This window comes from Scyliorhinus torazame, chromosome 14, assembly GCF_047496885.1.
Source record: "Scyliorhinus torazame isolate Kashiwa2021f chromosome 14, sScyTor2.1, whole genome shotgun sequence".
NCBI lineage: Eukaryota > Metazoa > Chordata > Chondrichthyes > Carcharhiniformes > Scyliorhinidae > Scyliorhinus > Scyliorhinus torazame.
In genome coordinates this window covers 217,880,413-217,897,518 of record NC_092720.1, presented here as the reverse complement: position 1 = coordinate 217,897,518, position 17,106 = coordinate 217,880,413, and the positions used below count along the sequence as shown (strand labels likewise).

At 56.1% G+C, this 17,106-nt stretch overlaps 1 protein-coding gene across 1 annotated transcript in view; it reads left to right on the top strand.

Moving 5' to 3' along the window:
• LOC140389164 (uncharacterized) overlaps positions 1–17,106 on the top strand; it is a 119,168-nt gene that overhangs the window by 69,256 nt on the left and 32,806 nt on the right. The gene's annotated exons all lie outside the window — the stretch shown is intronic.

Below are 17,106 nucleotides of genomic sequence, written 5' to 3'. Positions count from 1 at the left end.
GGCCCTTCGGCCCACGATGTTGTGCCGAACCTTTGTCCTAGATTAATCATAGATTATCATTGAATTTACAGTGCAGAAGGAGGCCATTCGGCCCTTTGAGTCTGCACCGGCTCTTGGAAAGAGCACCCTACCCAAACTCAACACCTCCACCCAACACCAAGGGCAATTTGGACATTAAGGGCAATTTATCATTGGCCAATTCACCTAACCCGCACATCTTTGGACTGTGGGAGGAAACCGGAGCACCCGGAGGAAACCCACGCAGACACGGGGAGGACGTGCAGACTCCGCACAGACAATGACCCAAGCCGGAATCGAACCTGGGACCATGTAGCTGTGAAGCAATTGTGCTATCCACAATGCTACCGTGCTGCCCTTAAGAACAAATAAATCTACACTATATCATTTTACCATAATCCATGTACCTATCCAGTAGCCGCTTGAAGGTCCCTAATGTTTCCGACTCAACTACTTCCACAGGCAGTGCATTCCATGCCCCCACTACTCTCTGGGTAAAGAACCTGTCTCTGATATCCCTCCTATATCTTCCACCTTTCACCTTAAATTTATGTCCCCTTGTAATGTTGTGTTCCACCCGGGGAAAAAGTCTCTGACTGTCTACTCTATCTATTCCCCTGATCATCTTATAAACCTCTATCAAGTCGCCCCTCATCCTTCTCCGCTCTAATGAGAAAAGGCCTAGCACCCTCAACCTTTCCTCGTAAGACCTACTCTCCATTCCAGGCAACATCCTGGTAAATCTTCTTTGCACCTTTTCCAGAGCTTCCACATCCTTCCTAAAATGAGGCGACCAGAACTGTACACAGTACTCCAAATGTGGCCTTACCAAAGTTTTGTACAGCTGCATCATCACCTCACGGCTCTTAAATTCAATCCCTCTGTTAATGAACGCGAGCACACCATAGGCCTTCTTCACAGCTCTATCCACTTGAGTGGCAACTTTCAAAGATGTATGAACATAGACCCCAAGATCTCTCTGCTCCTCCACATTGCCAAGGACTCTACCGTTAACCCTGTATTCCGCATTCAAATTTGTCCTTCCAAAATGGACAACCTCACACTTTTCAGGGTTAAACTCCATCTGCCACTTCTCAGCCCAGCTCTGCATCCTATCTATGTCTCTTTGCAGCCGACAACAGCCCTCCTTACTATCCACAACTCCACCAATCTTCGTATCGTCTGCAAATTTACTGACCCACCCTTCAACTCCCTCATCCAAGTCATTAATGAAAATCACAAACAGCAGAGGACCCAGAACTGATCCCTGCGGTACGCCACTGGTAACTGGGATCCAGGCTGAATATTTGCCATCCACCACCACTCTCTGACTTCTATCGGTTAGCCAGTTCGTTATCCAACTGGCCAAATTTCCCACTATCCCATGCCTCCTTACTTTCTGCATAAGCCTACCATGGGGAACTTTATCAAATGCCTTACTAAAATCCATGTACACTACATCCACTGCTTTACCTTCATCCACATGCTTGGTCACCTCCTCAAAGAATTCAATAAGACTTGTAAGGCAAGACCTACCCCTCACAAATCCGTGCTGACTATCCCTAATCAAGCAGTGTCTTTCCCGATGCTCAGAAATCCTATCCTTCAGTACCCTTTCCATTACTTTGCCTACCACCGAAGTAAGACTAACTGGCCTGTAATTCCCAGGGTTATCCCTAGTTCCTTTTTTGAACAGGGGCACGACATTCGCCACTCTCCAATCCCCTGGTACCACCCCTGTTGACAGTGAGGATGAAAAGATAATTGCCAATGGCTCTGCAATTTCATCTCTTGCTTCCCATAGAATCCTTGGATATATCCCGTCAGGCCCGGGGGACTTGTCTATCCTCAAGTTTTTCAAAATGCCAACACATCTTCCTTACTAACAAGTATTTCCTCGAGCTTACCAATCTGTTTCACACTGTCCTCTCCAACAATATCGCCCCTCTCATTTGTAAATACAGAAGAAAAGTACTCGTTCAAGACCTCTCCTATCTCTTCAGACTCAATACACAATCTCCCGCTACTGTCCTTGATCGGACCTACCCTCGCTCTAGTCATTCTCATATTTCTCACATATGTGTAAAAGGCCTTGGGGTTTTCCTTGATCCTACCCGCCAAAGATTGTTCATGCCCTCTCTTAGCTCTCCTAATCCCTTTCTTCAGTTCCCTCCTGGCTATCTTGTATCCCTCCAATGCCCTGTCTGAACCTTGTTTCCTCAGCCTTACATAAGTCACCTTTTTCCTCTTAACAAGACATTCAACCTCTCTTGTCAACCATGGTTCCCTCACTCGACCATCTCTTCCCTGCCTGACAGGGACATACATATCAAGGACACGTAGCACCTGTTCCTTGAACAAGTTCCACATTTCACTTGTGTCCTTCCCTGCCAGCCTATGTTCCCAACTTATGCACTTCAATTCTTGTCTGACAACATCGTATTTACCCTTCCCCCAATTGTAAACCTTGCCCTGTTGCACGTACCTATCCCTCTCCATTACTAAAGTGAAAGTCACAGAATTGTGGTCACTATCTCCAAAATGCTCCCCCACTAACAAATCTATCACTTGCCCTGGCTCATTACCCAGTACTAAATCCAATATTGCCCCTCCTCTGGTCGGACAATCTACAGACTGTGTTAGAAAAGCTTCCTGGACACACTGCACAAACACCACCCCATCCAAACTATTTGATCTAAAGAGTTTCCACTCAATATTTGGGAAGTTAAAGTCGCCCATGACTACTACCCTATGACTTCTGCACCTTTCCAAAATCTGTTTCCCAATCTGTTCCTCCACATCTCTGTTACTATTGGGGGGGCCTATAGAAAATTCCTAACAAGGTGACTGCTCCTTTCCTATTTCTGACTTCAACCCATACTACCTCAATAGGGTGATACTCCTCGAACTGCCTTTCTGCAGCTGTTATACTATCTCTAATTAATAATGCCACCCCCCCACCTCTTTTACCACCCTCCCTAATCTTATTGAAACATCTATAACCAGGGACCTCCAACAATCTTTTCTGCCCTTCTTCTATTCAAGTTTCCGTGATGGCCACCACATCGTAGTCCCAAGTACTGATCCATGCCTTAAGTTCACCCACCTTATTCCTGATGCTTCTTGCATTGAAGTATACACATTTCAACCCATCTCCGTGCCTGCAAGTACTCTCCTTTGTCAGTGTTCCCTTCCCCACTGCCTCATTACATGCTTTGGCGTCCTGAATATCGGCTACCTTAGTTGCTGGACTACAAATCCGGTTCCCATTCCCCTGCCAAATTAGTTTAAACCCTCCCGAAGAGTACTAGCAAACCTCCCTCCCAGGATATTGGTGCCCCTCTGGTTCAGATGCAACCCGTCCTGCTTGTACAGGTCCCACCTTCCCCAGAATGCGCTCCAATTATCCAAATACCTGAAGCCCTTCCTCCTGCACCATTCCTGCAGCCATGTGTTCAACTGCACTCTCTCCCTATTCCTAGCCTCGCTATCACGTGGCACCGGCAACAAACCAGAGATGACAACTCTGTCTGTCCTGGCTTTCAACTTCCAGCCTAACTCCCTAAACTTGTTTATTACCTCCACACCCCTTTTCCTACCTATGTCATTGGTACCAATGTGCACCACGACTTCTGGCTGCTCACCCTCCCCCTTAAGGATCCTGAAGACACGATCAGAGACATCCCTGGCCCTGGCACCCGGGAGGCAACATACCTTCCGGGAGTCTCGCTCGCGACCACAGAATCTCCTATCTATTCCTCTAACCATTGAATCTCCTACAACTATTGCTTTTCTATTCTCCCCCCTTCCCTTCTGAGCCCCAGAGCCAGACTCCGTGCCAGAGACCTGACCGCTAGGGCCTTCCCCCGGTAGGTCATCCCCCCAACAGCATCCAAAACGGTATACTTGTTTTGAAGGGGAACGGCCACGAGGGATCCCTGCACTGTCTGCCTGTTTGTTTTTTTCCCCCTGACTGTAACCCAGCTATTCTTGTCCTGTACCTTGGGTGTGGTTACCTCCCTGTAACTCTTCTCAATCACCCCCTCTGCCTCCCGGATGATCCGAAGTTCATCCAGCTTCAGCTCCAGTTCCCTAACACGGTCTTTGAGGAGCTGAAGTTGGGTGTACTTCCCGCAGGTATAGTCAGTGGGGACACCGGTGGTATCCCTCACCACCCACATCCTACAGGAGGAGCATGTAACTGGCCTAGCCTCCAACCCCTCTTACCTTACAGAATATAGCTGCCGTGTGGACGAACTAGATCTCCGCCCTCCGACTCTGCTCCCAGTCAGCTACACTTTCTGTGAACTCCTGGCTCTCTTCTCACTCTTTGCAGAAATGTCAGAAACAAAATGAAAGGAGCACCTTACTCCCTCCTCACCTAACTCCCTCGGTCACCAAACTCTCACTATCGCACTCAAAAAGCACCAAATTCAGCACTCAGTGCACGCATTCCATTCAGGCCTGTCTGTGGTTCTGACTGTGGTTCAGTTAAAGTATCCAATTGTATATTGGCCATTTTACCACAATCATTTCTCCGGGGTCACTGTAGGTTCCCACTTAATACAGTCCAGAGATCCCTCCATGGAAATGCAACCCCAAGGTTCGGCCATAATAAGACCATGAGGCAGAATTGGCCATTAGGCTCATCGAGTCTGCTCCGCTATTCAATGAGGTCATGGCTGATCTGATATAATCCTCCACTCCATTATCCCGCCTTAGCCCCAAAATCCTTGATTCTGGACTGGACTGTACGCAGAACAATACTTTTCACTGTAACTTGGTACACGTGACAGTAAAACAAATTCAACAAATCCAATCAAATCCGATTCCCTCACTGATTAAAAATCTGTCTATCTCAGCCGTGAACATGCTTAACGACCCAGCCTCTACAGCTCTCTGCGGGAAAAAATTCCACAGATTCACTCCTCTCTGAGAGAAGAAGGGCGGGAATCTCCCTTCTGGGGACTAAGTCCCCATGCCCGCCGGAAAACGGGCGAGAATCACTCCGGACGGGGTGATTCTCCATTTTCCAGGGGGCTAGCAGAGCCCCGGCCTGTGTCCAGCAGCTCTGGCCGCCGGCGGGGCCCTGCTAGCCAGACCGCGCGTCCGCGCAGGCGCATAGCGGCCGCAAGCGGGTCCGCGAATGTGCCCGGCGGCCCACCTCGGCTTGGGCGCCGCCGACATGGCGGAGCCATACAGCAGGCCCGGGCGGAGGAAGGTAGGTCCCCCACAGATCGCGATGGCCCACCAATCGGTGGCCCCCGATCGCGGGCCTGGCCACCGCTGAGGCCCCCCCTGGAGTCAGATTCCCCCCCCCCACCACCACGACCGCGGGTCCCAGCTCCCGCCGGGTGGTACCACATGAATACCGCGCCGGCGGGAGTTCCGCGGAGAATCGCCGCAGGGGCCTCTTCCAAAAGCCCCCGACAGGCGCCACGTCAACCGCACGCATGCGACTGGCGGGTGCGCGGAGAATCGCGGATGCGCCGTCGGCCGGGTTTCCGGCGTGAACGGCTATTCTCCGCCCCCGCACCGGGCGTGATTCCGGTGGGGAGGGTCGGAGATTCCCGCCCAAAATTCGGCATCATCTCTGTCTTCAATGGGCCACTCCTTACCCTGAGATGGTACCCTCTGTTCCTAGTCTCTCACACACAGGGAGTATGGTTGCACAGTGGTTAGCGCGCCTGCTTCACAGTGACCGGGTCCCAGGTTCGATTCCCGGCTTGGGTCACTGTTTGTGCGGAGTTTGCTCGTTCTCCTGTGTCTATGTGGGTTTCCTCCGGCTGCTCCGGTTTCCTCCCACAAGTCCTGAAAGACAAGCTGTTAGGTAATTTGGACATTCTGAATTCTCCCTCAGTGAACCCGAAGACGCGACCCAGTGTCCTTTTCTTCACTTCAGCGTTCAGTTGAATTCACAAAGAGGATCCAGTTTCAGTGTCAAGGATTCTAGATCAGTGATCATACAGCGGGGGGAGGGATTCTCCCTTAGCTGCCGCCGAAATGGTGAAATGCGATTGGGCGGAGAATAGCTTCCAACGCCAAAATCGCGGCAGCTGCTGATTTGACGCCAAATCGTGATTCTCCGCCACCTCAAAAATGGCGTCAATGCATTTCACTCCGCACGTAGAGTAGGCACCGTTTGCATATCATTAGCGGGACCGACCTGGTACCCTGCAGCACCCCCGCGATTCTCCAGACCCGGTATCCTCCAGCACCTCCGCGATTGTCCAGACCCGGTACCCTCCAGCATCTCCGCGATTCTCCAGACCCGGTACCCTCCAGCACCTCCGCCATTCTCCAGACCCGGTACCCTCCAGCACCCCCGCGATTCTCCAGACCCGGTACCCTCCAGCATCTCCGCGATTCTCCAGACCCGGTACCCTCCAGCTCCTCCGCCATTCTCCAGACACGGTACCCTCCAGCACCTCCGCCATTCTCCAGACCCGGTACCCTCCAGCACCTCCGCGATTGTCCCGAACCGGTACCCTCCAGCACCTCCGCCATTCTCCACACCCGGTACCCTCCAGCACCTCCGCGATTCTCCAGACCCGGTATCCTCCAGCACCTCCGCCATTCCCCAGACCCGGAACCCTCCAGCACCTCCGCGATTCTCCAGACCCGATACCCTCCAGCACCTCCGCGATTCTCCAGACCCGGTGCCCTCCAGCACCTCCGCGATTCTCCAGACCCGGTGCCCTCCAGCACCTCCGCGATTCTCCAGACCCGGTATCCTCCAGCACCTCCGCGATTCTCCAGACCCGGTACCCTCCAGCACCTCCGCGATTCTCCAGACCCGGTACCCTCCAGCACCTCCGCGATTCTCCAGACCCGGTACCCTCCAGCACCTCCGCGATTGTCCAGACCCGGTACCCTCCAGCACCTCCGCGATTCTCCAGACCCGGTACCCTCCAGCACCCCCGCGATTCTCCAGACCCGGTACCCTCCAGCACCTCCGCGATTGTCCAGACCCGGTACCCTCCAGCACCTCCGCGATTCTCCAGACCCGGTACCCTCCAGCACCTCCGCGATTCTCCAGACCCGGTATCCTCCAGCACCTCCGCGATTGTCCAGACCCGGTACCCTCCAGCACCTCCGCGATTCTCCAGACCCGGTACCCTCCAGCACCTCCGCGATTCTCCAGACCCGGAACCCTCCAGCACCTCCGCGATTGTCCAGACCCGGTACCCTCCAGCACCTCCGCGATTGTCCAGACCCGGTACCCTCCAGCACCTCCGCGATTCTCCAGACCCGGTACCCTCCAGCACCTCCGCGATTCTCCAGACCCGGTACCCTCCAGCACCTCCGCGATTCTCCATCTCCGATGGGCCGAGTGGTTCACTTGTGCTTTTAAAAATGGTGAAACCGGCATCGTGGCTGCTGAGGGAGAGAGAGGGGTACGGAATATGTCCATCATCACCATAGTTTACTGACAGGTTGCTGGCTGGGGCCTTCTGAAAGGGCCGGGGGGAGTACTAGGGGGTGGCTAGGAGATGGGCTGTAGGGTTGGGTTGGGCGGGTACAGGACACCATTGTCGCAGCCGGCAAGGCCGCCACGTAGCTGCGCCAACCGCTGACTGCCCACTTTGAACCTGGTGCCAGGGGTCGTATAGGTGTCCCCCCAGGGCACCCCTCCTGAGTGCCCTCTGGCCCCAAATGACCCACAGCTGTGTGGGCACACTCCAGCACAAGCAGTGCCATGGTTTTGTCTGGAGTAAGTATGTGTGGGGAGTGTAATGTGTATGTGTGGCTGCAGCTTGTCAGCCTCCCGAGTGTCGAATCCCGCACCATTTTTCATTGGAATAATTGTGTTCCACGAGGCCCCGGTGCTCGGCCCTGAATGGAAGCGGAATTGGTCCAGGGGCGGCGCCGCTTTTTCTGTCGTAAAAGTCCACAGATTCTCCGCGGCGTCAACACTTCGGGCTGGATTCTCCCATTTTGTGGCTAAGTGCCGACGGCGGCATCGAAACCGTGGCGTTTCCGACGCCAAAATCGGCGCCCAATCCTCACCGATCCTGGGACCGGTGCAGGGCCAGCAGCCGCGGTGGGTGAAACTCCCGGCTCCCACGACACAAACGGCGGAGGAATGGCCGGGTCCGTGACGCGCAGGCGCCTGGCGACGACCAGCTTTAGCTGTCGATACGGCCCCGCCAGCCGTGCGCGGAACAACCTGCCAAATACTGCCCCCATGGCTACCCCATGGCCTCCCCCGGCAGTCCCCCCTCGCCCTCGCGGAAGCCCCCCCCCCCCCCCCCCCCCCCCCCAGCGAGCAGCATGCCTCCCGGCCGACTGTGGCACCGCTGGTCACAGTCCGCAGCCCCCACTCCGGGTTCCCAACCGCTGAGACTACATGTCCCCCGCGCGGTGGGGAACTCGGCCCATCGGGGGCGGAGCATCAGGGGAGGGCCTTCCGATGGTGCGTCAATGCAGGCGTCTCCGCCCAATCGCTGATTATGATATCAGCGTCGGGCAACGGAAACTCCCACCCATGGTCACCACAATACATCATAGACCCAGCATCAGCGCACGACACCATGACTGCCCAGTGAGAATCCCTCCATCCATCACACCAGCTTTTCCCAGTGACGGATTCGGTTATCAGGTTAGTGCTGTGGATCCTATTGACTCGCCTCCCACTCCACAGACCCAAGTGAAACTTAACAACAAATGAGGAGTCCATTATGTGTGCTGGCTCTGTGACAGCAACTCAAAACTAATCCTACTGTTGTGGTGGACGTCTTCCATCTAACCACAGGAGACCCTGGGACAGGTTGCAATGGTTTATTCATGATTCAAACATGGAGTCGACTACCCCAGAGAAACCTCGGAAGCAGCGCCCTCCTCTAATACAGCCCACTCCCAGGTCACAGATACACACTGTGTTTGTACAGTTAGTCAGCACACAGAACATTGGTTAAAAACCCCATGTCGTCTACAGAGTGTCATGATATTCAAACACACACATCATGATGGACACACTAACAGGCAAATCAGAGTACACAACACCACAACCAATCACAGACAAGAACACCAACCACATAAAAAGCACGAGCACGACACCTGGAGGTCAGTAGGTCTGGGGAGAAGGAAACAAGAAAGAGCTGTTGAAACACCACAAGCAGGGAGCCCCCCACGTGCAGAGTGCAAAGACCAAGTTGTAAATAGTGAGTTTAAATAAAGAAGCGTTGTACCATATGCAACTGTGTTGGCTCATCTGTGTGTCAGAACACCCAACACCACATGGTACAGGAGTGGATCGACACCTGCCTACCAACCTGCCATTCTGGACATGGACCACACCGGCAAACCGCAGCCGATGCAAGTCACGGGGAACCTAGGCACCAACTGGAAGCTCTACAGGCAGCGATTTGACCTGTACATCCGTGCCACCGAAAAACAGAATGCCTCGGATGATTCGAAGATTGCAATGCTCCTCTTCTACGCAGGCCCCCACCCAAACGATGTCTTTAATTCACTGGTGTTCGAAGAAGGCGAAAACCAGGCCAAATATGACACGGTCATCCTCAAACTGGACCAGCACTTTCAAACTGAAGTAAACGAAACTTTCGAAAGATACATCTTTCAGCAACGCCTGCAAGGTAAGGAGGAGCTTTTTCAACCCTTTTTGACGCACCTCCGGATTCTAGCGCAGTCCTGCGGTTACGGCACCACTACAGAGTCCATGATCAGGGACCAGATTGTTTTTGGCGTTGCCTCTAGTGGCCTACGCCAGCAGCTTCTTAAAATAAAGAGCCTCACCTTAGCGTCTGCTGTGGAAGCCTGTGTCCTCCATGAAAATGCTACCTGCCGTTTTGCCCGATTTCAGGCGTCCAAGTTGGCACGGAGGGGGTCCCCAGCCGTCGAATCGGCAAGCCAGGCCGCCCACGACGTTGAACGCATCCAGGCCGTCGATTTCTTCCCGCCCCACGGCCCGGACGACAGCGGCCGCTTCCCGCGCTTTTCGCGGTCTCCCGCGCAGGTACGCGCCAAAAATAACGGCCACAACGAGCGACGCACTGCGCAGGCGCGCCCACCGCAAGATCGCACTGCGCATGCGCAGTGGCGCTACGAACGTCGTGACGTCATGACGTGCAGCAATTGTGGAGGTCTACACTTAAAAGGGCAATGTCCTGCAAAATACCGACAGTGCAACAGATGTGCCATGATAGGCCACTACGCAGCCCGCTGTCGTGCGGCTCAACCCATGGATCCGGCGCATCCTCGACAACCTCGCACACGAGTCAGGACCGTCCAGCCCACGCATCAAGACTTCCAGTTAAGTGATGCAGATGACCAGGATGACTTCCGAGTTGCCGTCATTGATGTCAACAAGGTCAATGCCATCAATCCAGACGATGAGTGGTGTGCCACCCTGACGGTCAACCGATCGCGCGTCGCCTTCCGTCTGGACACCGGCGCATCCGCCAACCTGATTGCTTACTCTGCATTCCAGGCCATGAAGGTCAAACCACCCATCACACCATCCCGGCTTAAGATGGTTGACTATAACGGGAACGTTATCCCGTCCGTAGGATCTTGCCAGCTACAGGTGACTCACAAGAGGTACACGGCCACACTCCCCTTCGAAGTTGTGGGCTCATCAAAGGACTCGTTACTGGGCGCACAAGCGTGTAAGGTCCTTCACCTGGTACAGCGCATCATGTCTCTCTCTCCAGATGAGATATCCGACTTCCCGGATGCTGAGTTCCACGCGAATCTCCATTCCCTCCTCGCTCACAACCAGGAGGTTTTTGAAGGCATGGGGACATTGCCACACACGTACAAGATTCGACTCAGACCGGACGCCATCCCTGTCGTTCACGCACCTCGCAGGGTTCCTGCGCCTCTCAAAGACCGCCTCAAGGCACAACTGCAGATTCTTCAGGACCATGGGGTCCTATCCAAGGTCACGGAGCCCACGCCATGGGTCAGCTCCATGGTCTGTGTAAAGAAGCCCTCTGGCGAGCTCCGTATATGTATAGATCCAAAAGATCTGAACAACAACATCATGCGGGAACACTATCCCATCCCGAAACGAGAAGACCTCACCAGCGAGATGGCGCGAGCCAACATATTCACTAAATTGGATGCGTCCAAAGGATTCTGGCAGATCAAACTGGACCCGGCCAGCCGAAGACTATGCACATTCAACACCCCTTTTGGCAGATTCTGCTACAACCGGATGCCATTCGGCATCATTTCGGCATCTGAAGTATTCCACCGCATTATGGAGCAGATGATGGAAGGCATCGAAGGGGTACGTGTATATGTGGACGATATCATCATTTGGTCCACCACTCCGCAGGAACACATGCATCGTCTTCGACGTGTCTTCACCCGCATACGGCAAAATGGCCTGCGTCTCAACCGTGCGAAGTGTGCTTTCGGCCAGACGGAGCTGAAATTCCTCGGGGACCACATCTCAAGGTCCGGGGTCCGTCCCGATGCAGACAAGGTTAGCGCCATCACAGCCATGCCACGACCGGCTGACAAGAAGGCTGTCTTAAGATTCCTGGGCATGGTCAACTTCCTTGGGAAGTTCATTCCCAACCTGGCTTCTCATACAACAAACATGCGCCATCTCGTAAAAAAATCGACGGAATTCAACTGGCACCAGTCGCATCAGCGGGAATGGGAGGAGCTCAAGCACAAACTGGTCACGGCACCAGTGCTGGCCTTCTTTGACACGACTCGCCCTACAAAGATCTCAACAGACGCCAGCCAATCTGGTATTGGAGCGGTACTCCTGCAAAAAGACAGCACGTCATCATGGGCCCCGGTTGCGTATGCCTCACGAGCCATGACCCCTACCGAACAGCGTTACGCGCAAATCGAAAAAGAATGCCTGGGCTTGTTAACTGGACTGGACAAGTTCCACGACTATGTGTATGGCCTGCCACGATTCACGGTCGAAACTGACCACCGCCCCCTGGTCAACATCATTAACAAAGACCTGAACGACATGACTCCTCGCCTCCAGCGCATCTTACTTAAACTCAGGAGGTACGATTTTGAACTGATCTACACTCCGGGGAAGGAACTCATAGTGGCGGACACTCTTTCCCGAGCAGTGAGCACACCACCAGATGCGGAGGGGTTCGTGCGTCAAATTGAGGCACACGTGACTCTGACAGCAGCAAATATGCCAGCTGATGATCCTAGTCTGGCCCACATACGAGCAGAGACGGCGACTGACCCTCTGCTGCAGCGAGTGATGCGCCACATGACGGAAGGGTGGCTAAAAGGGCAGTGCCCCCAGTTTTATAATGTGCGAGATGATCTCACCAATATAGACGGGGTCCTTATGAAATCGCATAGGATCGTCATTCCACACAGTGTGCGCCAGATGATTCTTCGTCAACTACACGAAGGCCACTTGGGCGTCGAAAAATGCAGACGAAGGGCCCGGGCGGCGGTATATTGGCCGGGTATTAATGAAGACATAGCCAACATGGTGCTCAACTGCACAACCTGTCAGAGGTTTCAGCCAGCGCAACCTCCGGAAACACTTCTACCACACGAGATGGTGACGTCCCCCTGGGCGAAGGTGGGTGTTGACCTATTTCACGCGCTCGGCAGAGATTACATTGTTATTATAGACTACTTCTCAAACTACCCGGAAGTCATGCCTCTCCATGATCTGACGTCGTCCGCAGTCATTGGGGCCTGCAAGGAAACGTTTGCTCGCCATGGCATTCCAAGGACTGTCATGTCAGACAATGGACCTTGTTTTGCCAGCCGTGAATGGTCGTCCTTTGCCGCAGCATATGGTTTCACTCATGTGACATCCAGCCCTCTGCATCCACAATCGAACGGGAAGGCTGAAAAGGGTGTCCACATCGCAAAGCGGCTCCTGTGCAAGGCGGCTGATGCCGGATCGGACTTTAACCTTGCCTTGCTGGCCTATCGATCGGCCCCGTTATCCACGGGCCTCTCGCCAGCGCAGCTACTAATGGGTCGCTCCCTCAGGACGACGGTACCTTCCGTCCTGGCACCGACAACAGACCATGAGGCGGTTCTTCGGAACATGCAACTGCAGCGTGATCGCCAGAAAGGTCGGTACGACACACGAGCGACGGACCTGCCCCCCCTGTCCTCCGGAGACAAAGTACGCGTCCATCAACCGTATGGTGGCTGGTCAGCACCGGCCGAAGTCCTCCGACAAGTGGCTCCCCGCTCGTTCCTGGTTCGCATGCCGGATGGTTCCGTGCGTCGCCACAATCGGCGCGCCCTTCGCCGACTTCCACGCTCACAGCCACACAACACGCCAGATCCTCAACAGGCTTCCGAGGATGACTTTGTGGAGCTGCCGCACATCACGCCCATTCCATCGCCACCCATGGCCATGCCTGCACAGCAGCCGGTGGTTCTTGATCCACCCTTAAGGCGGTCAACCCGAATTCGTCGCAAACCCATTAGAATGGACTTATAATACAGTTCATATGTTTAATAAGTTGGACAATTTTACATGATAACCTGTTGTTGTTTATCGTTCCAGATGTCGTCTGACTGGACAACTGTTCAAATTTTTTTTTCTTCTTCTCTCGTTCGCATTTCTGTTATGTTATGGTACAACTGGATTCATGTGACGCACTCGACATCGCCCCATGTACATAGTTCCGTCATAGACACATGCTGCACACGACACACACACACTCTTAGATGCACTCACGTCACGATCATATTTATTACCACGTAGGCACATATCTTTGTAAAAAGGGGGGATGTCATGATATTCAAACACACACATCATGATGGACACACTAACAGGCAAATCAGAGTACACAACACCACAACCAATCACAGACAAGAACACCAACCACATAAAAAGCACGAGCACGACACCTGGAGGTCAGTAGGTCTGGGGAGAAGGAAACAAGAAAGAGCTGTTGAAACACCACAAGCAGGGAGCCCCCCACGTGCAGAGTGCAAAGACCAAGTTGTAAATAGTGAGTTTAAATAAAGAAGCGTTGTACCATATGCAACTGTGTTGGCTCATCTGTGTGTCAGAACACCCAACACCACACAGAGGTTTATAATTAAACCTTCGCTCAGAAGAAGGACCATTATCTCCTCCTAGCTGGAGACTATCTGCTCTGACAGAAACAACCAAGGCCTTGCTGGAGGTATCTTGCTGATCTCAACCCTGCGGTGTGCACAAGGTTCACTGCTGTGAAAAGGGTTTGAGCTCCTACCCTATTTTATTAAATCTATTCATTTACCCTAACTCCACTCATCAGGGGCCTCATTCTCCGACCCCCCCAGAGAATCCCACCCCCGCCGGTTGCCGAAGTCTCCGAAGGGAGAAAAGTCGGCGGGGCGTTAATGTCGCCGCTGCCGTCGGAGAATGTCACGGGTCTGCGCAAGGCAGCCGATTTTCGGCCTGCTGATATATTCCCTTCCGGATGGGCCGAAGTCCCGTCGACATGATGACCGTTCACGTCGACGTAAATTAAACCTCCTTTTCATCGGCGTGACCCTGTGCTCCAGGTTCACGCCGACCAGCGTGGAGGTGAGTGACGGCCTGGGGGGTTGGCTCTGGGCAGGCGATGGCATGGCTGCAGTCTGAATGCGTGAGGAGAGGTGTGTCTAGGGTTGTGTGTGTGTGTGTGCGTCGGGTGGGGGGGGTGGTTAGAGTAGGCTGGGCTCCGGGGGAGTGCCGGGAGGGGGTCCGTGCCGGGGTGGAGGTTGGGGGGGGGTCCGTGCCGGGGAGGGGGATGGGGGGTCCGTGCCGTGGTGGAGGTTGGGGGGGGGTCCGTGCCGGGGTGGAGGTTGGGGGGGGTCCGTGCCGGGGAGGGGGATGGGGGGTCCGTGCCGGGGTGGAGGTTGGTGGGGGGTCCGTGACGGGGTGGAGGTTGGAGGGGGGTCCGTGCTGGTGAGGGGGATGGGGGTCCGTGCCGGGGTGGAGGTTGGGGGGGGGGGGGTCCGTGCCGGGGTGGAGGTTGGGGGTGGGGGGTCCGTGCCGGGGAGGGGGATGGGGGGTCTGTGCCGGGGAGGGGGATGGGGGGTCCGTGCCGGGGTGGAGTTTGGGGGGGGGTCCGTGCCGGGGTGGAGTTTGGGGGGGGGTCCGTGCCGGGGAGGGGGATGGGGGGTCCGTGCCGGGGTGGAGGTTGGGGGGGGGTCCGTGCCGGGTAGGGGGATGGGGGGGGTCCGTGCCGGGGAGGGGGATGGGGGGGTCCGTGCCGGGAGGGGGATGGGGGGTCTGTGCCGGGGAGGGGGATGGGGGGGGTCCGTGCGGGGGAGGAGGATGGGGGGGTCCGTGCGGGGGAGGGGGATGGGGGGGGTCCGTGCCAGGGAGGGGGATGGGGGGGGTCCGCGCCGGGGAGGGGGATGGGAGGGGTCCGTGCCAGGGAGGGGGATGGGGGGGTTCCGTGCCGGGGAGGGGGATGGGGGGTCCGTGCCGGGGTGGAGGTTGGGGGGGGTCCGTGCCTGGGAAGGGGATGGGGGGGTCCGTGCCGGGGAGGGGGTTGGGGGGTCCGTGCCGGGGAGGGGGATGGTAGGGGTCCGTGCCGGGGTGGAGGTTGGGGGGGGGGGTCCGTGCCGGGGTGGAGGTTGGGGGGGGGGTCCGTGCCGGGGAGGGGGATGGGGGGGTCCGTGCTGGGGTGGAGGTTGGGGGGGGGGGTCCGTGCCGGGGTGGAGGTTGGGGGGGGTCCATGCCGGGGAGGGGGATGGGGGGGGGGTCCGTGCCGGGGAGGGGGATGCGAGGGCAAGTGTGTTGGTCCACCTGGCCAGGTGCCAGCCTCCAACAGTTGGACCCATGCGGTCCATGCCACCTGGCTGGGGGGAGGAGGGGATATGGGCAATGATGACATGTCGTCGTTCCCCTCCCCCCCCACCAGGCCGTTATGTTTTCCGATCACCCAGCGATGTTGGCCGCCGTGGTGGCAGCCGCTCATGTCTATGTTGCCCTGGATGAGGAGGAGGAGGAGGAGGAGGAGCGTGCCAGAGAGGCGGCGCAGGCTGCCGCAGAGGGGCAGGCGGCAGCCGCCCAGGCTGGAGGGACACCTGACCGACAGGACGAGGAGGGGGAGGAGGACATCGCGGCCCCACGGCAACGGAGGCACCCGAGGGCGCCCCGTGTGTACCGGCCCCGGCAGTCATACCAGGACCTCACGGACCGGGAATGCAGGAGGAGACTCCGGATGAGGCGGGAAACCGTGGCACACATCTGCCACCTGCTGGCACACCTGTCACCGCGTGGCACTGGCGGGGGACACCCTCTCCCCGTATCCGTCAAGGTTACGGTGGCCCTGAACTTTTTTGCAACGGGGTCATTCCAGGCACCGAGTGGGGACCTGTCCGGCATATCGCAGACATCGGTGCATCCGGGCAGTGACAGATGCCCTATATGCCATGGCGCACCGCTACATCCGCTTCCCCGTGGACCGGGCCAGCCAAGATGCCCGGGCCGTGGGCTTCTCTGCCGTGGCCGGGTTCCCCATGGTCCAGGGCGCGATCGATGGGATGCACGTCGCCGTGCGGCCACCTGTAGATAACAGGGCCGTGTTCACCAATAGGAAGGGGACCTATTCGATGAACATACAGGTGGTCTGCGACCACCTCATGATGATCCAGCACGTCTGCGCCCGTTACCCAGGCAGTGTACACGACTCATACGTGTTGTCGCGGTCATCCATCCCCGGCATGTACGAGGGACGCCATCCCCGGCTGAGGGGCTGGTTGCTGGGCGACAGGGGCTACCCATTGCGATCGTGGCTGATGACGCCTATACGGAGGCCACGCAATGAGGCGGAGAACCGTTACAATGATGCCCATGTAGCGACAAGGGGAGTGATAGAAAGGTGCTTTGGCGTGCTGAAGATGCGTTTCAGGTGCCTGGACCTCTCTGGGGGCGCCCTCCAGTATCGGTCAGATAGGGTCGGCCGCATCATTGTGGTGTGCTGCGTCCTGCACAACATAGCCCAGCAGAGGGGCGATGTGCCGCAGGCAGAGGAGGGCGGAGTGGAGGAGCAGCAGGAAGAGGCACAGTCCTCCCCAGATGAGGGGGATGGGGGTAATGGTCAGGGCAGACGGGGTAGACACAGGCGGGTGGCTGTCCACCGTTAGCGGCTGGCCCAGCGGGCACGG